General features: G+C 42.7%; 2 long non-coding RNA genes across 3 annotated transcripts; one reads left to right on the top strand and one right to left on the bottom strand.

The window, feature by feature from the left end:
• Positions 1 to 546: 546 nt before the first annotated feature.
• LOC137483711 (uncharacterized) lies at positions 547 to 9,470 on the top strand. Its single transcript, XR_011004615.1, has 2 exons — positions 547 to 854; positions 9,357 to 9,470. It is a non-coding gene; the product is annotated as an uncharacterized lncRNA (long non-coding RNA).
• A 387-nt stretch (positions 9,471 to 9,857) lies between these two features.
• Positions 9,858 to 16,040, bottom strand: LOC137483710 (uncharacterized). Of its 2 annotated transcripts, XR_011004614.1 has the most exons (4): positions 15,878 to 16,040; positions 14,817 to 14,970; positions 12,320 to 13,388; positions 9,858 to 10,076 (listed from the first exon to the last, which is right to left on the bottom strand). It is a non-coding gene; the product is annotated as an uncharacterized lncRNA (long non-coding RNA). The 2 variants fall into 2 exon arrangements; XR_011004613.1 differs by lacking the exon at positions 9,858 to 10,076 and having other exon boundaries at positions 11,334 to 13,388; positions 15,878 to 16,039.
• Between the last annotated feature and the right edge of the window lie 7,805 nt (positions 16,041 to 23,845).

Raw genomic sequence — 23,845 nt, 5'->3', positions numbered from 1 at the left:
CCTGTCTGGTACACCTTGAAGGAGGAATCTCTTTGAAGGTCCATCAGTGAAGAAAGCTGTGGTAATTCTTATCGTGGCTGGACTCCCATTTTCAAGGCAAGAGAAATTCCAGTGAAACTTCAAGACCCATCAAGGTGGTTTAGCTCTTATTCATCACCCTCCTGGCATCCAGGCTTGAAATTCTTAATGTGATTAGTGCCGTGGAAATGATTTTCATCCTGCTCAGCTTTACTCACAGCCCCTGGTAAAGTGCAAGACCTGGTGGTTGAGAGGAGAGGGCTTATTAAAAGCTGCCCCTTTTACAGCAGTGGTGAAATGGCAGGGCTCTGTCCCCAGATTTTTTGTGGCACATGAATGTCCCTTTGCTCCATGGCAAACAGAGCCGCAACAGCAGAAACTCTGAGAGAAGAGAGCACAAAATTCAAGCTATTGTGGCAGAAGCGTGGAAAGCCAGGAGGAATGCCTGCAAACATTCTGACATTGGAGTTCTAAGTGATTCCATTTTCCGAAGGTCCCTGGCATCTGGTGTGTTATTAAATAACTCAGCAGAGATCTGTTAAATGCATAACCTCCCTGCACAAAGGATACATTCTTCTACAGGGTTTCTCCCTTTAACCCCTACTTCCCTTTGATACTTGTGCGCTCCGCAGTTGCCAACCATGATTTTGCCAACTTGGTTGAAACTTTTCAGTGGGACAAATCACCCTGTTCACTCCCTGCCGTCCTCATGAGTTTACATCAGAACCTCCATTGCTTTCAGCCTGACATTTCCCTTTGCTTTCCTGCAAATCCTTGGACTTGTTTCGTAAGGTGCACCAAGATATTTCACCAAGAGAGCAAACATCTGACAAAAGGTAAGGAATGAAGTTGGTCAGCCGTGGTGACTGCAATAGTAGAAGAAGATTAAGCAGATGCCAGGACTGAGCTGTGTTTTGTTCTCGTTGGAGTATGATGGAGGACAGGGTAGAATTCAGACAAAATGAGACATAACTGTTATGAGGAAAATTGTAGGGGATAATTGATATAAACTCAGTTTATTGAGTTTTACTCATCAAATACTGTGGCAGATGCTAGAGGTGTCATTTTGGCTTGGATTTCAGCAGGTCACAAGGGTTTGTGGAGGCCTGGTTTCAGGAATGTTGCTGCAGCCTCTCTGAGCACTATTGCAGCATAAAGTAGAGCACAGCCTTACCCAAATCTGAGCTTTCACTTTGGGCTGGGTTGAAAGTAAATGCTGAGTGGATGATATTGATTGAGGATTAGCTTTGCCACAAAGATAAAAGCTCTTGCAGCCAGGATGGGTCAATTACCATCCACCCAAGTATCCTCCAGCTAAAACCTTCCCTTACATGGAAAAAGAAGGAAGTACAGGACCCTGGCTGACAGGGATAACTGAATCAGCACAGTCAGCAGTGGAGCACTTCTGGCCTCCTTAGCTTTTATCTATTTTAATTTATGACAAAGGAGGACTTTGGATTTTATAATATTTGTAATTCCCAAGGCCTTTAGGACATGAATCTACCATCAGGGTGACAGAGGCAGAAAAGCTGTAGATCTCAGAATTAACTGACTGTGTGAGAGCAGCAGAGGAGAAGAAGTTGCCTGAGTGGCAGCTCAAAACTTGGTTTTTCCTGAGTCAGAAAAGGCAGGATGTGAACATTCAGCCCTTGTCTCGTCCTCTTCCTCACAGGAGGTGAAGCTGATCTAATTGTCACGTGTTCATTGTGAGGAGGGAGGATGTTATAGCTCTACAGTCAGTCAGCTGGAACAGTGACCCCAGGAGTGGAGCTGGCCTTGAATAATGCAATTATTTAGTACCTATCTTAATACAAATTCTGCTGATTTGGCTGGAGAAGAAAGAAAATTTAGGTCATTAACATAAAGTATAGGGAAAGTAAAAGGAAGAAACTGCCTTTTGCAGCCCCATACTCCTACTCCTTTCAGTTCCTACAACAGCCAGTACTCACAGTGTTTATAATAGTTATCTGCTCAAGTATTAAATTAGTCAGAAAAAAAAATCCTCACAAAGTTAAATATATGCCAGTTAATGGTGAAGGTCTGAATGCATCCAGTGAGGTAGGAAGGGAACTGTGCACTTTGTGTGGAGTGACTGGAAACAGCTTTCTCACTGCCCTTGAGTGCTTTTCCACCAGCATGGCACATTTCCTTCATGAGGAATCCTGATTTGCCCCATGTCTACAGCATCTTCTTCATTCTGCCACAGTCCAGGGTTTTAATACTTTCATTTGCGAACCTCCAAAGACCTTGGTATAAGTCTGTTGGAAGTGAAAGAGATCCTTTTTACCCACTTCCCTAAGGTTTATATATCTTCATCTCCCTCACACTTGTTTTCATAGAATATTTGACTTTTTGGCACTTTCATGTGTGTTGCAGGCTCAGCTAATGTGGGAATCTCTGCTTCCCAGTCAAGGGAGACCCACCTTCTGGGACTTTATCTTAACTAGAAATGATCATCTGTGTTATTCAGAAGACTTTATGTAAATAACACTCCTGACACATATCTGCATAATTAGGGTCCCCCATGAATATGACATCCTGTGGCTTAGGGTAAAGTACTAATTGATCTATGAAATATTCTGAAATCCCACTGGAATGCAGTTTATGTCCAATGAGTTTCTCTTTGGTTTTGACTCCCTGCATTACATGCAGATAAATTCAGCACAATCCTCTTAATCAATATTTTCTTCTAATGAAATATTACTCTTCAAAATCCATAGCAGAAGTAGCAAGAAGTACCCAAAGAGCTTTGACTTGTACCCTCTTCTGCAGGGCATCTGCAATTTGCTCACTTAATAATGATTTTAAAATGTTTAAAATCTAAACAAAACAACAAGTTCCTACTCTTGTATTCAGGTGTGACTTATCCATCTTTCATGATGAGACAGGCATAATAATTATATAAGCCCTTGGGCCAATATACATGAGCATTAAAGTGAATTATGACATGATCAGACTGCTAAGGAAAGCCACAGTTATTTTGCAGAAATGGGGCCAAATTCTACTCCCCTGAAACTGGTCATGACGCTACAGAAGTCAGCAGTTACCTTCCTGTGAAATTTGCTCCATGCAGCCTAATGTAAATTTGGGATTTTAGCCCTGCCATACTAGTACACTCTGCTGCCAAGAAAACAGCGCAGAAACAAGATGATAATTTTTCAGTTTTACATTGCAAGTGCACCTCTAATGCTCTGAGAGGCAATGGGAACAAAATAAGATATGACTTGGATACACAGATTTAAAATACGTGTGGTTTCCAAAAGCACAGCATAAAGGGGGGAAAGTGAGAGAATTCTACAGCTACAATAGTTTGACCAAAGATCAGAGAAGTCAATGGGAGTCTTTCCATTTTTCATTCAGTGAGATTTAGATCAGATCCCTTTGGGGACTCATAATGAAGTTTATTTCCATTATAAATATACAGTTGATATGTCAAATTTTACTACCATCATGAGAAAACGATTACACACAGAGTCACAGCCCAGCTGAAATTCACTTGAAAGAAAATTGCAGTAAGTTACTATTGCCAAGTTTTAAAGGGAATGACATTTGACAAGAAAAACACTCATACTTCTTAGATATAATCACTAAATTTCATACTTTCTGTGGTGATCAGTCTATTGCACTCATTAATGAGAAATCTGTCCCTCTCAAAAATTGATCCTTACTGACCTTTTCCATATCTTCCTCCAGATCTTAGCATATGATTTGACAGGAGGAAAAACCATAAATATCTTTACACTAAAATAGCCAAATGCTAGTGGAGTTTGGATAGGTGCATGAGCTGCAACCAACTAATTTTGAAGTAAATTTTTGGTTGTCTTTTACAAATTAGCTCCTTTATTTTTCCTTCTAGTGAAGACAAAGCATTAGTGCAAAGGTAATAATTTTTTTTTATACATTTTTTTTTAACATAAACAAGACTGTCTGATTTATGGCTTTCTTTCTCTGGGTGTTACATTTATATGAACCAAATCCTAATTCAGGATCAACCACAGCTTTTGGGAAGACCTCTGTACTTAAAAAATGAACAAACTCAATCCAACATGTTATTAATTACACAAGAAATTAGTATAGAAAAGTCTTTGACCATATTTACATCAGAATCTATTCTTTCCTGTTTGAAAAATGAAGTGATTGACACACTTTTTTCAAGCACTCAAAACTCAGAATTTTCAACCACTTCTATTCATTATGAACATAATTTGGTTTTGGTGGGTGGAATTCTCATTAGTCTCTGAGCTGGCTGGCATGTTTTGATAACTGAAAAACAAAGTCAAAATCTCAGGAATGTGAAAGCAAGTTTGTTTATTTTCCCAAATGACCCTATTGAAATTCTCTTCCCAAATTAAAAACACTCTAATACATATTGATAAGTTTCACATGCCCCTAACTTTGGGGGATACCAGTCATTCTGATCCTAAATCACTAATATATTTCATATTCTCCCATTACTGTATTCACTGACAGGTTGTAAAGAGGATGTAACAGACTGAAGTCTAAGAAAGAAATACAGCAAAGAGATGAAGGAGTGTTTTTTATCTGTCTCCTCAAGTCTTCAGATGGTGACTAGATGCCTACAGATAAGACTTTTCTTAATCAAGGAGTTAGAGAACTCTGTAGTTAAATGACATTGAGTGAGTCATAGAGGAGATCAGATCATCTAACAAAACCTTCAGTTGTTAGAATATGCATCCCTCTGAATACAGATAATAATTTTCCAGGAATCAAAGACCAAATCTTTCTAAATCAGTAATTTCGGTGGGAAGAGGAGCTTCAGGGGTCCTATGTGTCATTTTCAAAGGTCCTAACTGCTAGAGCTGACCCAGGGCAATGCAACAGAAGCCATGGCTGAAATTGTGTCTCCAGTGAGCCCAAGGGGGAATCTGAATTCAGTGTGGCCATGTTACCACCCAGGGTGTCAGTGGGAAATTTGCCAGTCTAAACCAAGGGAAAGCCATATATTTAACCCCAGGAAGACAAAAAGAAAAAATGTTCCAGTCCCCAGTCCCTCATCTCCCCACAGAGCCTCCACCCCTCAAGCCAAAGATATGAGCCAAATGGAGAGTGCCATCAGATTTACAGGTCTGTCAAGGTAAGAGTTGTTTGGGGCAAGTCTCAGCAGAAGACATGTGTGAGGCAGGGAGGTCTTTTTCTAATACATAAAGTGGGTAACTAAGTGCAGGAAACGGGGTCTACAGCCATGAGATACGAAGGCAGTGAGAAATTGCATAAATTGGACAAAACAAAGTTCATCGATGGGCTCACAAAAACTCAGAATGGTTGAGGTTGGAAGGGGGCTCTGGAGGTCACCATGTCCAGCCCAACCTCAGCAGGGTCAGCTAACGTAGGCTGCCCAGGGCTCTGTGCAGACAGTTCCATTTCACAGAGACACCCAAGGGCACATCCCAGCCTTCACCGTCACCATCCATGGATGATTCCATCAGACCTTTCTTCCAGGTGCACTCTTCCCCAGCTCACTCAGTGCTGCTGTTTCTCATTCATTAATGGATCTCCCACGAGGAGTTTCTTGACGTGCAGGTAGCTCATAAACCCACAGTTTTTATGGGAGTTGGGGCAGAGCTTAATTCTAGTTACAGGAAACAGGAGGAGGAAGGGCGGACTTTTGAGCTGTTTTATTGTAATTTAAGAAGGCTTCTAAGAGATGAGGAGCTGGCAGTAATGTCAGAGGTTACAAGGAGTTTCCATACAATTGCAAATCCATATTTCTCTGTCCTTATGCACTATGTGGGAGAAGACCAGCCAGGGGTAAGTGGCAGAACCAGGAGGAAGAGAGCTGTTAGCTGGCTCTGCTTTGTCTCTCCCTCTTATCAGATATTAACTTTGCAGCAGCAGCTTCCACAGCAAAATCCTTTCCAGCCTGACTCCCTAGACATGGGAAGTTTCAGACACAGGAGAGAAGCTAAGGAGGCAGAGGAGCAGCTTTTTCTGGCTGCAGCAAACTGTGTGGGATCCCTCTATGGCCCAGCTTGGTTTCCTTTGCCTACAAGCCTGACAGGTTCCCCGAGGAGATAGAATATTTGGTTAATGGTTAATTTGTCATTTGTTATTAGGTGAATCCTGACAAGCATTAAGACTACACTGTGATTCTTTGATGGGAATATGTCTGTGTTTTTTCTAATTGGTCAAGATTTTCTCTGCTGGATATGTATTTCAAACTGCAAAAGAAATCCATCTCCTACCCAACTATTTCATGCTTGTAGACATCCCAGAGAATGTCACTGAATGAACTGAAGTAATTGGGGCCACACTGTGACATAACATAACACAATTACTGTACTGAGATTGTTCCAGTTTTACATCCACTTATGTACCACCCCAGAAATCCATCCACTATTAATATTTTAAAGTATTATTTTAATTTTTTTTTTTTTGCTTGACAACCAGCTTTCCCATTATTTTAGATAATATTTCCTGTTTTAATCCATCCTGGGTACAATTGTCTGTTCTTTTCCTTGCAGTTCCCAGGGCAGATGGAAGAAAATGGGCATCAGTTTAGATTGTCTGTGCCAGGAAATATATAATAATGCCGTCATTCTTAAGACAACTCTGCAGCAGCAGGCTCAGACAGCTACAAAGTGGAGCACATGCATGGATTTGTCATCCTGTCTTACTCTTGAACAACATTGGCTTCTTTGTCAATTGTGAGGAAACGGGGGGGAAAGCCCCTTGGAGATGAGCCACACGTTTATTTGTTCCTGAGCTCTGATAGCAATGTTGGCTGCAACACAATCCTTTTTTTTAGAAAGGAGAGGTGAGCATCTTGTGCAACTTGCGCAGAAAAGTCAACAGATGTGTTTGACAAATGCACTTTCTTGACACAAGTTGACTTGTGACACCCAAGGGCAGGATGTGTGCGACAGCATAAATCAGGTGTTCCAGACAGACCAGGAGTGCTGTTACGTGTTCCCTACATCCCCACTTCTGGTGTGAAGAAAAGCCATCAGCCATGGTAATGATCTGTGGGCAGAAGTGCCCTAGCACACTACTGGCACAGAGTGAAACAAACCTTGGGGAATATGTGAGCAGAAACTTGCTTTTCTGCTCTTCTGCACCAATGCCCACCAATCCATGGTGGTGGACATCTGATGTTTCTATTCAAACTAATGAATTAGTAAGGCTGAGTCTTTTACCAAGTTCAGTTGAGTGTGGCAGGTCCTTCTGAGAGGGGACACTTTGCTCCACCCCCTCCTTTTTCACAATACTCAGAACATGAAGAGATTCACTTTGTCTCATGGACAAGTAAGTACAGGCTCTGTGGACCTAAAGTCCTACTGGCTCCTGCAGCATCTCTTTCCAGAGTGCCAGTGGGAAGAAACTGTGCCTTCAGAGTCGTAGATTTTTCAGTAATTCTGCCTTCATCAAATATTTGGGGCATATCATGAAAATATTTATTTCTAACTGCAAAGGGAGATGCCTTTTCCTGGTACTTTTACTCTGTTTCTCAGGCCCTGTGAGAGAAACAAAGTCCAATGCTGAAAGATGTCATTTAGGTGGTTGCATTCCCCATCCTTACCTGTGCCAGAGGCTGGGCCATCCACAAAGAGTTTAAGTCTGATCATGAGAGCACACAAGCAGCACCTGAGGAGCTGTGCTTGCACTGAGACAGACACACAGCCTATCCAAGCACTTCATGAGGGGGATGGTAATATTTTTAATGCCTCCCAGCAAGCACATGTTAAGAGGTTTGGTAACCCAATATGAATTCTGAAATGTACAGACACATCTGTGTCAACCCCTAATGAGGGAAAGTGCCTCTGAAGCACTCCAGTGAAACATCTGCAGCCTGTGTGACTTTTGTGTTGCCTTTAGATAAACACATGCTCCCTTGTAAGAGCAGCCTTGCTGTTGAAGTTGATGTACTTGCAGATCATGGAGTATGAAAATGAGTACTGGTAATATGAGTGCTGCAAGTCCTGATGGCAAAACACATTTCCTTTAAAAATGGAATGTCACAACTGATGGATGACATCTAATTGAGTGACACACTTCCACACACATTAGCACATGCTTTTCTCAAAGTAGAATGACTTAATTTTAAGGAAAATCTCTACAAGGGAAGGGAAGGATATACACTCCTTCCTTTTTGGTGCCTTAAGAAGGTTAGAGAATTTCCCAGTCTCCTACTTGTTTCTTGAATTTCAGCTCCCTTTAAAGTCAAAAGCAGCATTGAATGTACATTACCAGCACTCCTGTATCAAGGGAGGGTTCTGTACCTTGCCCCATTGCATCCCAAGAACAAAAGATGACTGACACATTGAATCTGTTCAATAACACATGTAGCTCAGGGAACATTTGATGAAGCAGGACAGCTCTTTTGCTGTTGCTTTTTCACCACAGATGTCCCCAGCAAGAGTGCCCAGAGCTACCAGAGAACCCTGTAAAGCAGCTGAGGCCAATTGCCAACATTTGGGTGTATTTCAGGTCATCTCACTCTGAAAAAGAGCCCAGAATAAACTGCATCAACTGCTACTTCTTCCTGTCCTGGACCCCCACAGCAAAGTGTCACTGGAACAGAGTCTGTGGTGCTCCAGAGCCCCCTCCCACCGGCTTCTCAGCTGGTCCGAGCCTCCCTGTAATAGATTAAAATAAATAATGATGGTAGGGAATTAATAGCTAACTAATTAAGGTTTAGAAAGACCAGCAAAATCATCCCAGAGCTAAGAAGTTTTCCACAGCTTAGGTTTGAAGAAAAGTTGACACATGAGCAATGTTTTGGTTCTAATCCTCCTCTATCCCATGCTCAGCCTCTGTGAGAGGAACATACCTCTGCATCTCTCTTCTCTTCTGGATTTTATAGCTCTCCTCATTAATCTTGTGTTTTCCCTTGGGTGAGTCCAGCTCTGTTACCATTCATCCTCGAGGCTGGGACCCTGGAAAATATCTTCTGAATTTTCAACAAGTATTTGTCTCCCTCATCATAGCTCTTATTCCTCTCTTCCCTTAGGAAACATAACTCATTAAAGATCAAGAAGAGCTTAACTCAAATATAGGTTTTATTTATAGAATTTCCCCTTCCTCTGCCTCCCCATCTCCCCTTCACTTTTCTCAGTGTTTTATTTTCACCAGCTGCACTATCCTCTCAAAAACAACTTTCAAACTCTGTAGCTCCATCAATGTTAAAGGAGCTATTCTGCATTCACAGGAAGAGTAAAGATCCCAGGTTTATGCTTCTTTATCATTCAGTCAGTAAAAGCTACAATTTACAGGTTCTGCAATCTTTCAGGCTTTCCTTAATGAGGGGTACTTATCCTTGTCACAAAAAGGTAACCTTAGGATTATAGAAGAATAAAACTTTCTTTTGTCTTTTCTTCCAGGTGTCCATATGTCTGCAACGGGGAATCTGGCCAGCTCACAGAAACTTCCTCTCCTCCAAGAATTGCGTACTGAGGCAAATTCCCAGCTTATTAAAAATAGTTGTGTTATTTTGCCATCTTGTTTGTTCTGCAATTCCACTGTATTTTTCCCCTCTCTCTCTCTTTTTTTTTTTTTTTAATTGTGCCGCTGGCTTTTGATGGGGAAAAAAAAAGGAAATGGAAAAGAAAAAAAGCCAAGAAATTTAAAAATATATCTTTATTTTGGGCTGTGTGTCACTTCCAAACTTTTGTAGGAATTCATAGGAACATCCCAATATTCTGATGCTGTTTGTCCAGTGAAGAGCTGTTTGCATGAAGAAGTACACAGAAGCTTCCAAAAAAACCCTAAAGATCTTAAAGTACGTTATAAAGCAAAGCTTCTCTTCAGCTTCTGACAGAGTGCCTTAATTTCACTGTTGTTGAAGTCTTTTCCAAAGTAAATGAAATTAAAACTGGAATGGCTAAAACTTGAGTAACACTGTCCCAGAGTTTAATGTGGTCCAAACACTCAATTTCAAAGTTTAGCTTAGTTGTTTTAGTTTTCCTGAATGATTCCTAAGACAACTTTTCAATTCAGTGGTGGATTTTCTTTGGTTGTTTGCTTTCTTTTTTTACACCATCTTATAACTTCCTAGATTTTGAAGGTTAAAGCCAGTTATGTTGAGATTTGAGAAACTGTTCCTTCAAAATAAAGGAAAATGGTTTGGTCTGTGGCTTCTTTCATGAAGACACAAAACTGACCATAACAACACATTACATCTTTTTATTTATACTTCATCCTTCATTACTTTTTGAAGGAATTCCTTATATCCTTTCTTCTTTGAATGCTATAAAAGTACTATAGAATTTTTTTCCTTAATATACACTTGTGAAAATATTGAAAAGACACACAAAAAAAAAAAAATTGAAAAGGCATCACAATGTTTGTTGGTGAATCACCCAAATGGCACCCAGACTCCAACACAACAGTGTTGCATAGCTGTTTGCAACTTCACTTAATTGAATTTTGCAATGCAGTTTCACAATGCCACTTTGTAAGGCTTCCTTTGTAAGAATCCTGTTCCTTAGTATTTAAAAAACCCAACTAGGCTTTAGAGAGGAGGGTTTCAGCTCGGCCTGCTCCTGGCTTTTCACAAGCTCTCCCTGCCCCGTGCCGCTGGCGGAGCGATCGCGCAGCTCATCGCGGGGCACGGATGGAGGGAGGGATTGCACCTCCCGGTCCTGACACATTTTTATCCTTGGACATCACACAGCGAACCAACAGCCCCGTTCAGTCACCCGCAGTCCCTGGTGCCTCCTCAGTGCTCAGTGCTCACGGTTTTAACGCGGCCTCTGCGCTTCTCCTGCCCCGCCACAGCAGAGCCGCAAAGTCTCCAGCTCTCCGGCACAGAACGCGCTGTTTTGGTAAACTTTTCAACCCTCCTGCCGGGCTGGGATGCTGAGCACTGGGAAGAGCTCGTTATGCCTTAATGATCTGAGTGGGTCCAGCATAGGGCTGGGAGTACAAGTGTTTATGGAAGGATGAAAAGCAAAAAAAAAAAAAAAAAAGAAAAAAAGGGTTTTATGGAGGAAGGTATGATGTCACCCGGACCACAGCCTATTTCTGGAACTAAGCTGTGAAACCCATGATACATTTTGACACATAAATGTTGCCAAGGAAAACTGATAATATAATTGTTAATATGGCCACAGTCAACTGTTTTTCAGATAAGGAGTTAAACTCTTCTATGCAATACAGTATTTGTGGAATGTAGCACCTAGTCATTCCATGCTTTCATTGGCTCTGGGATTACTTATATCATACTTAAATAAAAGGACTAGATTATTGGGTACCATAAGAACAATGCATTGCTTATGGTCTTGCAGCATTTATCTTAAGTCAATACAAAAGTTTTGAGTTCTAAAGCCTATGTCAAGGACAGAGAAACAAGGGCTACATTCAGTGAACAAGTGATTTGTTTATTTCTTAATGCACATTTAAGTATCTTATTTTGGGGACTCAGATATACTTAGATGATTCAGTTAAATACAGCTTAATTAAAAAAAAAAAGTGCCTGTCTGAGGAACCAAATCTGATAGAAAATATTAAAAGTTATTATGTGCAATTTGTTCTAGATAAGGCTAATGATCAAACAACTTCCTCATCTCTGCCACAGCACAATTTCCCCTGAGATAGAGGTCCATTTTTGCATCCTTCATATGAGCTTTGTTCCTGGGAGCTTGACAGGGCTCCACAATGTAATTATAGACTGATTAGGAGTAAGTAATACCAGAAAAGAAGAGATACTTTATAAGCGCAGATATGGAAGGGAAGGGATAGGTTCAGATATGAAAGACAGAGAGACACTGTAGCCCAGAGACATGAAAACTGCTCAGAGGGGCTCAGGACACAGAGGCAAAGAGTGACAGCCAGCACTCAAGGTGTGCAGGGAACAAGTGGAGCACTGAAGGGTGAAGTCTGGGCATGAAAAACAAGTAGAACATCTCTGCCACCTGCAAAAATGCAGGCAGGCTAGAGTTTAAAAGATGTTTAGGTGACCATTTAGGAGTTTCAGAGAACCAGAAGTCTCCCTGAGTCTTAGACTCTTATGTTCTCCTCAAAAGCTTATAATGTCCTTTGTTTCCATATTTACAGGCAGACACTTTTAAGTATAAGATTATAAAATAGTGTAATTATTTAAATCAAATACTTGCTACTCCTTAAATTCTAAAATTTCTGATTGCAATGAAATAAAATGAATTTTTTATCATGGTTTGTAGTGGATCCCTGCAGTTCATTTGCAGCTATGGCCAATTTACTCTCTTAGAGAAAGAAAAATAAGTCTCTGGTTGAGTGTTTCCTTCAAACACAGAATAACATCTCTTTACTGCTGACCCTCCTCCCTCCCAGTGTGAGAATGGAGTGTGTGAATTTGGCCACGAACCTGCTGTGCTCCTGACTTTGATGGTGCCTGAAGGTCCATGAACAATTCAATTGGGAGTGATTTGAGCTGGCGTTATTTCCATTTCCCCAAAATCAGCTTTCCTGCTATGATGTGATGCTGTGTTGTCCCTGGAGTGGGGTGCGGGGTCATTGGAGGCTGGGTCTCCATGTCCAGACCCTGTCTGGTGGTGCCTGTGCAGAGCTGCCTTGGCTGTGGTGTTTTCCCAGCTGCTTTCTTGGCTTCCAGCAGCAGCTCTCCGTGTTCAAGCGTCTGTAACACACGATCTCCCCACGGTGGGAAGCGTGATGGTGTGATCAGTGAGCTCCATCAGAGGGTGCTGAATGTAGTTAAGGAAAATAACACCTAAGAAAGGATCACTTCTACCTCCTTGAGCCCAGTTCTTTCTGCCAGAAAGTGTCTTCCCAGGTGTCTCTTCATATTGCCCAGCAATGCCTGCAGGGCAGCTTGTCTTTGACTTCCCCTGCTTAATAGATCATATCACACCATTTTACTAAACTAGCAGAAAAGTTTGGAGTCTGCTCTCCTCTGATTCCCTGCCTTGAGCCAGAGTTTCAAGTTGTTTTTCCAATGCACACTGATTTATCTTTTCCTTCCTCAAGTAGCAATTTCCCAAATAACAGATCAGGGCTGAGTGGCAGCGTGGAACTGGGTGGCCAGAAGAGGTTTTTATATATTATTCCTCCTTTCTGAAGACAGGACACAAATTCCAGAGGACTGAGGACTGCTTCCAGCTCAGCATCAGCATCAGCTCAATCCTGACTTTCACTGCGTGTCGTTCACCCAAGAGCAGCAGAGTGCAGCCTTGCCTGCTGGATCTTGGATTTCTGTGTAATTGCTTCCCATGTTAGTGAATTTACAAGGTCAAATTTCACACCCTGGCTTCAGCAGGGACCTTTCCATTGGCATGGTGCCAATCTGATGGCCATGTGTCTCCCATTCAATAAGACCCAGGGCACCAACTCTTCCACCCATGTTCTTGGGCCTCCTGTCTCCTCTAGTTTGAGACCTCCTAGTCTAGGAGATTAATTGAGGTCTTCAAGTGTTGAGCCTATAGGAAACGCAAAGACTTGGGCAGAAGTTAGGCCAGATGAAGACAGAACTTATTAGAGGGAGCAGGGCATGGTCATTTGGAAAGATTTAGTTATATATTCAGTGAGGAGGTTTAACTGAGGACAGCGCAGATAATCCTGCGATGTAGAGATGGAAAATTTGCATTTATGCCCTGAACATCAACTGTTCCTGCCAGTTGGGAGAATTGTAACACTTGTGGGAAACAGGTGCTTGCTTGCTCCAGTGTTCACAGAACTCTCTTCCCCACAAACCCCTCAGTTTGCAGAGAAAAAGCTGTTTGTACATAAAGAACTGTTACGCATGTTTCAGATTCTTAATGTCTATGAAGTTTCAATTACCCAGTAAAGGAGGAAAAAGAAAAAAAAGAGTATCATGAGTATCATGTGACCAATTCATTTAAGAAATTATAGGGCCCCTCAACACTTGGGGATCTGTGTGTAGCTGGCCCTGCTATGCTTGTTTTCCTCTCGTTACTGACCTCTTTGTACAGATGGGGACTGAGAAGTGAAAAGATGTAACACCGTGTGACAGCCAAGCAGGGAAACTATGGCTGAGTCATGGAGAAACTCACATTTCCCAAGGATTAAGCACTGAAAGCCATCTGTAGGTGACAGAGGAACCAGGCAGGGAAAACCCCAGCCATCTGCAGAAAGTCAGAGATAAGGGAAACATCTTAAGGACTGGTGTAAAGGTAGAGTGAACCGGTCTCACTGTGTGCTTAAATGATTCCCATCAGCCACGGTGTCACAAACAGAAAACATGTGGGCATTGCTGCCATTCCTCAGCCCTCAGCAGCCTGCTCTCCTCGGTTCTTCTTGAGAGTCCCAACTCTCTCTGAGGCACTTGCAGAGTTCACAAAATCAGCAGGAACTAAGGCTGGTCACATTCACCTTGTGAATTACATCAGGTAATGGATGCTGGGGAAAAAAAAATAGGAAGGCAAAGGTATAATAAATCAATCCCAAATATTAGACTGGCATCTCCCCTTGCTCCCTCTCTTGAGATGGGAGCTGCTTTCAGCAGCAGCTGTTTCCAGGGTGGGATTTGTCTTGGATGGAGAGAGTGTCTGTCTTGGCAGTGTCTGATCTGTGGGACATGGCTCTCCACCACCCCCAAAACTCCATCCTGCACCTGTGCCAAGAGCCAATTCCATCACTTACATGTCCACAGCCTAAAAACCAGGTGGGGGCCACAAGCAAGGAGGAGACAGAATGTGGGTGGGGCTGGAGGAAGATGGACAGCACTGGAGACCAGAATAATGGTGCTGAAGCCGTTAGCAATAATAAACTAATTTTCTTTGCCCAAAGCACCGTTAGCAAAGAAGTTACCACCAGGCAGTCCCAAAAGGAGTGATTTTTTTGGGACAACATGGTCAGGCCATGTGTTAGTGGGGGACACTGCTGACCTGAGGCTTCTTCCCAGGTCTCACCCACAACCTGGACAGAAATTTCTTCCTCCACGTGTTGGGGCAGATTCCAGCTCTTAATTTCAAAGGCAATGCCAGCTGAGAGCAGGTTTCTGTTCCACAGCAGTGTGGGGATCATGCTGCTTTCTTGTGGCTGTGGATGGTGACGGAGAAAATAATTCGATAAGTCTGCAGAATGTTTTTATTGTCATGTCAACAAAATATTTTCTGCCTCCACAGACTGTGGAAGTACTTAGCATGCAGCATCCATCCAGTTTTGGAAAACACTTGAAAACCACCGACAGAATCTCACTATTCCTTTTTTTAGCTCCATAATGAAAAAGCAAACAAGAAATATGCTGATTCCCAAAATGAACTAATTTTTTTTTCTGAAGCAATTTAATTTTTTAGCTTTGATCTGATACCAGAACCCAAAGGACTTACTTGCTATTTCTAAATAATGAGTCTAATGTTTATGCTCTGAGCCTGAACTTTTCTGGTTTTGGAAAAAATGTGACTTTACATAAAAGTCCTTTGATTAAGAGATCTGCAGTCAGAGGAGTTTTCGATACAATAATGAAAAGGCCTTTCAGATCTCTCACTCAAACACTGCTCAGCACGATATTACTCAAGAAGGGAAGAAGCCGACAGAACAATCACACTATTAGTCTTTGCTTTGCCAAGTGTTGTGTTAGTCATATTCCTATGGTAAAATCTCCCAAAAGTGCCTAAGAGAAGTCTTACACTGCATGGAGCAATGCATGCCTGCAAATGCACCCTGACCTGGGTGGTCTCTCACCCTGGCTCTCTCCTTTGATTGTTATTTAGCCCTGTTTCATTGAGGCTTTACGAGTTGATTGCTGACCAGAGGGAAAGTGCTTGGAGGAGGAACAAGGCTATTTCCTCCTGCTATGGTCCAAATTCCCCTGCAGCAGGAATGGTACCTACAGCAGGCTGCAGCAGACTCCTGTTGCCAGTAAGATCATGGCACAAAGCACAGACCTTGCACAGTGAGATCCCATTCCCTGCCCCGTCAGGGCACCTGGCTGCAGTGCACCCACCTCTCCTGGGTGCCAGGAGCACCCAGTCCCTGGGCTCATCCGAGCTCCTGCGAAGGTCACCCTGCTGTCCTGGTCCTGCTTCCCGAGACGTGGGATGGAAAGAGTGACTCTGGCACTTGCTTAAGTAGGTTGAAGTTTGGAAGCCGGGTGCCTGTGTTATTTATGCAGAACTGACATGTCTCTTTGTCCTGAGCCATGTGGCCCAGATTCCAGCCCTTGTATCTACAAAACATTACTCACGTGCCCGCTCCTCCTGCAAGTCCTTGATTCCAACGGGATTACTCACATGTGCACGCATACCCAGGGCTCTGCAGAGCAGAGGCAAATCCTGCTGCCTTCAGCTGATTTACACCACCCCTCTGGAGATGAAAATCTGACACAGGAGCAGCTCAACAGGAAAAGGAAGATCAACCTGATACCTCCTCTGTATTCTTCTTCTACATTCCCTCTTCACTGTCACTGGGGCAGCCTGCAGGAGGGTCTGCTCCCCTCTACCATCAGGGCATTGCTGCATACTAGGGGTTAAAATGAGAAAGCACTTTGGTTTTGTAGATTTATTGCTTTCCTCCTGCTATATTTGTAAAGCTCATCATTAAGGTCAGCCATCCCCACCACTGCAGCTGTCTGTACATTTTTTTCCTCTGGTTCTAGAGTTGTACTTTACTGAGGAAATTATAATTATTAAAATACACAAGGTCACGCTCTAGATGAACTTGGAAACAGTTCAAATATGTTTCAGGTTTGAAACTATGTAGCAGCTATGGCCAAGTGGTGAGTTCATAACAAAAGAATGGTTAATTTCACACTTCAGATAACATTTCCCCTGGAAAGCAGTAAAGTGTATTGGGACAGGAATTATTAAAGTTTGAGAACACTGGAGACACATAATCAGTCATTAGTCCTGATAATTAGATATTAAAGATAGGCTCAGGATGGGGGTAGAGTGGTTCTGCCTGAATGAGCCAGTGTGTATTCTTACTTTTAAATTACTCTTTTAAAGTTTTTCATTTTCAGAAAGGCACCATGACTTTCTGAACTTGATGTGGGACATCTTGGGAGCTTCTCCACAAGTGGCTCTTCTTCACCTGCTACAGGTCACAATTCTGTTTGCATGCCAGCAGATAACATCATCGGGTCACCACTAGAATTAAAATATACAAACTGTATTCTGAAACAGCAGCAAAGAAAACATACATGTGCCTCTCCCTGAGTTACCTCCCCCTGTGCATTGGGATGGTGGGAGGAAAGCAGTGGCAGATGTTTGTGGCCTCCCCAGCAATCTGCATCAAAGGTAATCACTGTTCATCCCTTGCAAACTGCAAAAGAGATTTCCACACAGCAGGTTTTGAAAGACCAAACCTCCTCTGTGCAGACAGCAGCCTGGAATGGCTCTCTGCTAGTCTGTGTGAGATTTGTGGCTAAACCAAGTTGATCTTGGTTGGTTTTCTTCCAAAACTGAGGCTGTGTCATGCAGACCTCCCCTACTCCATTAACCTGCATTTCAGTGTTGAGGCTTATCAGCAGTGCTTCCAAAGAATCACTTAAAATAATGTTTCTGTTAAACACAAAAAGAACACCCCAAATTCCCCAAACTATCTGTCTTCCTGAACATTGGCATCCAAAAATCAATGCTGGATGTTCCAAATCCTCCCTCAGCAGCTTTCCCCTGGAAACAGCAACAGCCCAGCCCAGGTTGCCCACGCATCCTCAGCTGTGCCTCCAGATCTCCAGTATCACCCTGCACCAGGGGAAAACACACAGTACAACCAACCTGTGCAGCTGGAGTTGTGAAAATCTACTCAAGAGGAAAATCAGGAGGTGACTGACTTTATGAGCACATCTCAGAGGCATGTGCTGCTGCCACCCACATGTCCTGCTCCATGGATGGGGGTGACACTGGACTCTAGTCTGTGACTTTGGGGAAATCAGTGACACCCAGCTGCTGAGGTGGAGGGGAAAGGTGATGCTTTATATGGGTTATTGCCCTAGCTGGGTCTTTTATTTTCTCAGCTGTGCACAGCTATGGACATGCCCACAGTCTGTCTTGGAATTGTGTCCCAGTATTGGCTGTTCAGCTGCATGGCAATGAGGTCAAGAGGCTGAGCTTTACCTCTGAATTTTCCTTCTTTTCCAGGTATCATATTTTATTTATAATTTAAAAAGAACTTGCTCATATCTTTGTGGGCAAAAAAAAAAAAAAAAAAGGAATGGCAGTGAGCATTCAACACTAGTTTCATTTTTCATCACCATTATCAAGGCTTGGATTTTAACTTTGGAATGTCCTTATCTAAAATGAAATCAAGTAAGCACTTTGTGGCAGGGGTCCTACACTCCCTCCTCACTTCAGGGAGCTTGTGCAATGTGCAGCATTTCCCTCCCTGCTGCATGCTTGAATCAGCTCCCTGGAGCTGACACGTGCACACATCTCCCCACAGGTAATGTCACGTGCACATATGGCTGCTAAGGTGCATTATTCATGCTCCAAGGTTTGCACCTGAGCAGGCTCCCCAGCCCCTGGGTATGGACAGGGACAGACGTGGCTGCTGTCAAACTCGTGGACAAAGAGCCAGGCAAAGTGTAAAACATGTAAACCCAAGGCATATTTAAGTGATCTTAGTGAGGCCCAGGGCTGGACATCAAGTGACCTGCAGGTGGACTGAGCCCATCATGTGGCCATCCAGAGGAGCTCTGTGTTTGTGTGCCACAGCGTGGACAACTGTACAGCTGGAGCTGGACAGCAGCCTTGGGCTTCCTAGAAAATGTGGGTGCAGACACCTGATCTTCTGCCAACCCTTTTGCAAACTTGCAGACTGAAAACTTGCAAACAAAAGTGAGCTGATCCCTGACTCTGCTTCCACCACATGGGGGATGGACAGAACAAGCCCAAACATTATGTCATCTGCTTTCTGTGGGGTGGGGAAAGCTCAGCTGAGTCCCACACACGGATTTGAGAGGACTGGCAGCCCTCTGGATTCTCAGCAGCTTCCAGTGTTTCTTTTCATCCTGAACCTAATGTGTGACTGGCAGCAGAGTTCACGAGGATTTTCAAATGAGCTTAGAGAAGCTTGTTCATGAGAATTTGGATCCTTGGCAAATAGCCCACAATAGATGATATTTTTCCATTTTATGGGGGAGAGTGCTCCCAGTTATGTGTATTTTTTTAACTGCCATAAATAAACAATTTTATTTTAATGCTAATTCCTCTGCCTCCCTCTTGGAACCATGTGCATTCTTTGGAAGGACACTTGTCTCTGTCTGAAGGACTCATGGACTTTTCATGTGGGTGTCCTCTCTCTCACTCCCATGTATGAAGTCTGGCTCCTGGGTAACGTAAATGGGCTGCACAAGTGGAGCTACCACAGGCTGGCAAAATGGAAGGGTGGAACCTCTAAAATGTGGGTTAATGACACAGTGAAAATTCATAATTGATGGACCTGATATACCAAGTAAAGAAAAAATAAGAGCAAGAAGTGAGAGGAGGAAGAGGAGGCCAAAGGCAGGTCCCTTTCAGACGCGTTGCCATTGTTGTCCTGACCAGCTGGCTGCACCTACTGCCCATCTGAGTCCACACCTCAGCACCTGCATGTTGTTGTCTGAGTAAATCCTGCTTCTTTTGTCTTCTGTAAACATTGGGGCTACTATCTGCAATGTTCCACCCTCATTCATTGAAGAAGAATGTTCTGAAAATGAACCACTGAAGACTGGCTTTAGAAATACCCAAAAGTCATCTCAAGTAAATCCATTGCTTTGGACAGAGATACTGCAAGGGTGATGCCCCCTCAAACCCATCTTAATCAGTACCTTTTTACTCTAATTTCTGTAATAGTTTGGAAGTAATGCTGAGAACACCTCTAAATGCTTTTTTTTGGCCTTTTTTTAACAGAGATTCAGCAACATGAAAATGCATTGAGAATTTGCCTCATTTCTGCAAATTGTTCCTGCTGAGGCAAACAAACATTCAGAAAAAGCACCCTTCAGAACAGAATGTTTTGATTTTCCAATGAGAACAAATATCTTAACACTTGCCACCATCCTTAATGCCAGTTTAAAAAACAATTAATGAAATTTCTCAAACTTGAATGCAAACATAACGTTCTGTCCCAAACACGCTATTCTGTTGGTCTCAGTGCTAACTGCAAATTTATTTGCTTTTCAGCTTGCTAAAATATGTAAATCTTTTGTTTTCTGGGTTCATCCATTAATACTGTTTTGTGAACTTGTCAGAGGTGCTAACCAAGAAATCACAAGCAGACAAACAATGATCTTTTCTGGCCTTGCATGGAAACCTGGAAAGAGCATAGATGAGTGAACTGAGTGGAAGCGTTGACTTCCACCACTCCGAATCCAGCCTGCAAGTGGGATGGGAACAGGGGACCAGCTGGTCCAAAGAACAGCTTCAGCCACAGGCTGACTTAACAACGCTGCTGCAGCTTCCAGAATGCTCCAGATGTGACAGGGATCAGAATTCGCTCGTGTTATTTCAATATATCGATTTTCAGTTTGTGAAAGTTGCTCTGAATCTGCTGCGTCGTTTCATCTCAGCAACAAGCAGGATTGTGTCAGTACAGCAACACAACTGCTATAGTCAGGGGAGCTACCTAAAATAACCTTGGGGCAGTCATCTCTCTTCCAAAATCTGGGCTGGAAATTCAGCAGCATTCTCTTCACTGGGAAAAGGTGACTTTTCCTTGGGTTTCCCTGTGTGCCAGGAGCCAACGTGAAAGCCAAGACCTCACCCTGACTCTCACACACGGGTTGCTTTGTTAAACAATATCAAAGTCTCACTCCATTGCTTCGCCTTCCGGAAGCAATGAACCGGCTGCTCGAAGAGGAAAAGTTGTACAAACTTGTACTGACACACCTTGCAGTGCAATATGCAAAGCTTTCCTTCAAACCAAGGATTTCCCCCCTGACTTCACCAGGGCTCCTTTCATGTCCCTCCTCTGCACCACATCCTTGGCAATTCCAAGGAATTCCTCACAACCATGGTGAGGAATTTTCAACATGATCAATTGGTGGCTCACAAGACTGTTTTTTTTTTTTATTATTGTTGGGGTCTTTTCTTTTCTTTTCTTTTTTTCTTTTCTTTTCTTTTCTTTTCTTTTCTTTTCTTTTCTTTTCTTTTCTTCTTTTTCTTTCCTTTTGTTTCCTTTTCATTTAATTTATTTTCATATTTTAAATTTCTATGTATTTTTTGACATCTCCCATTCCCAGACTGCTCTGTTGAAATGTGCATTTGTTTTTCACAGTCGCCTCTGGAGGATCCTTTAGAAGACTGCAGACCCAAGGAAAGGGGGAGAAATGGATGTATCTGGATAGAACCACAGATCTGAAGGAGAATGTTGCCTCCCTGCCTTCCCTTTATACAGCACTGCTCTCTTCAAAGAATACCCCAGCCCCTTTGCAGCTTAAATTAACAAGTGTACCTTGAGCTGCACAAGTGATGTGGACACAAATCTGGTCTTGTGTACTTTGTGTCATTGCTGCATGACCCTCTATTCATTGAAATCAAACCATTACAAAAGATAGTGCTGAGGAAAGGACACTCTAAGCCTGTCTGTTTTGATCAGGGTGGAAAATACCATTAGTCTGTAAAATGTTAGGCTACCGTATGCTTTTAGAAGACTACCTGGGTTTCCAGCTGGGCAGGTAAAATGTTGGTCAAGTTGCAAGGACAATACACGCCCATGGCTTCTTTAATTATTTCCTAATTTTACATTCACTGGAAGAGCAAGAGAGAAGCATGGCAAAGAGAAAATGTCCAGTGTAAGCTGACATAACTCTACCATTTCCCTATGGTCAATTTTGCAACACAGCAAAATGAGTCGATTTAACTCATTGAAGAGGTGCTGCTTGACATGTGGGACCAATTCAGAATCCAAGACAGGGAGCTGCTTGCTTGCTGTGAGAAAATAAAGCTCCATTTAAGTTAATGGAGTTACACTAATTTACCTCCATGGGGATTTGCTCCTGCTTTCAGAAGTATCAGCTCACAGTAGTTAATGGGTGCTTTGGCATGGATTTAGGAAAGCCTGGGTATTGTCCTGGTCAGTAGGTGGTGATATTAAAAATAAAACCAGGATAACATTGAACAGAGAAGCCATGATTTTAGTATTATTTAAGACATGCCATCTACAGGACAATTAGTCTATTAAAAATATATTAGGACTGGATATTCCAGGTACAGTCTGTGTTGTGTCAGCCTGATGACTTCTAAGTGGGTTATGCACTTCAAGACTTGTCAATCCATAGTCATTCTGCTGTTATAAACCTCTAAAATTGATCCAGTTAACTTTATCATTATCTAAAGAAAGAACTTGAGTAGCTGAACAAAGTGCTCTGAACTCCATGGCTCCATCCATCATCTCATCCTAAGGACTTTGCTCTCTCGCTTTCTTGGAACTGGCTGTTGTTCAGAGAGAGACTAAGCAGCATCTTCAAAAGCAAGATAAAAAGCAGAACTATATGCTGTGCTTGGCTTTGTTCAGCAGCTTCCACCTCCCTTTGAAGGAAGGAGGAAAGGCTGGAGAATCTGGGTTCTGCAGGTGAGCAATGCAAGGGGTAGAAGAAATCTCAGCATTGCAGAGGGTAGCGTGTGCTGGCGTGCACTCAGTTACAACTGTGTCAAAAAGTGGATGTTTTTAGGGGAAACATGGGAATCAGGTTTATCTGCTCACTTCCCCTGGTTGGGTTTCACAGCCATGTCCTTGTCCCTGAAGGAATTGGCTGAGACACTACCTACCAGCAAAGGGAATAACAAAGGGGCACCGTGTGCTCCTGGTGTCAGCCTGACCCTCCTTTGCTCTTAATCACTGGGTTAACTGAACATATTTACTGCAAGGAAGTTCCAATACATCTAAACACTTCCTGCTGCCTGAAATACTTTCTGTCAAAGACAGTGGAAACAAGTGTCAAACTAAGAGAAATGCCTGGAGAAATCAAGAATTTCCAAAGGCCTGAGTGATGGCCAGTCAGATAAGGTGTTCAGTAAGGTCTTGCATACAGGGAAGGGATGTAACACTGAATACTGAATATTGATTAACACTGTTTGATGTGTGAAAAGGGAAATCTTTCATAAAGAGTCACTTCTGTCTACTGAAAGAACAGCAGTAACATTTGTAAAGTGAGCTGAGAGAACAGCTAATGATGTATATTCACCAGTAAAGCATATGATGGGCCTGATTTTAAATGGCACTCAATTAAATGGTGCTGCTGAGGACAACCGCAGATGTGGGCAGTGTGGGACTGTGTGATCCTCATCATCTTTCCCTCAGGATGCAGAAAGTTGGTGCCCTGGTGGGTGCTGGACAGACTGTACAGCAAATATTCCAGGCATTTACAGGCTCTGCTGCTCCTGCAAGCAGTTCAGAGCATAGTACATTTCAATGCATTTAAAAGAAATAAAAATGAGTAGGCACAGAAGGCACAGGCACAGAAGCTTGACTGTAATTTCCTCCTTGCTCTCAAATTTTGGGGTTTGAATTTTGCCCAGCCCTCCCTGAGACAGGGTGAGGCAGGCCCTGCTATGTCTGCCTGCTAAGGCACTCTGTCTATGAACTGGGTTGCAGATACTGACTGGTGTTCTCTTTGATTTATATGGGCTCCTACAGTAAAGATTAGTGTGTCTAAGGAGAAAATTAGGATAAGGTGTGTATCTTCCTTGAGTGTGCTATTCAGTTAGCTAAATGACAAACAGACCTTCAGACACCTGTTAAATTGTGATATAAGTCAATAGCCCACTAAACTGCTTTTCTGATTTCTTCTGCTGTTTGAACACCTTCCACTTAGGCTCTCCAGGATATTAACAGCCCTTGAGAAATACAGAATTCAGTTAAAAGCACCAATACTAGACCAAGGGCATCCAGAAAAGATGTGCCTGAGGGATGTGTTCTGTCCTAAGCAAGGACAAAAGACTCCAAAGTCCTGCAGCAAAGGATGTCTCCAGGGATTTCCAACTTCACTGGTATC

Source organism: Anomalospiza imberbis, chromosome 16, assembly GCF_031753505.1.
Source record: "Anomalospiza imberbis isolate Cuckoo-Finch-1a 21T00152 chromosome 16, ASM3175350v1, whole genome shotgun sequence".
Lineage (NCBI taxonomy): Eukaryota > Metazoa > Chordata > Aves > Passeriformes > Viduidae > Anomalospiza > Anomalospiza imberbis.
This window is presented reverse-complemented; position numbering and strand designations above follow the sequence as displayed.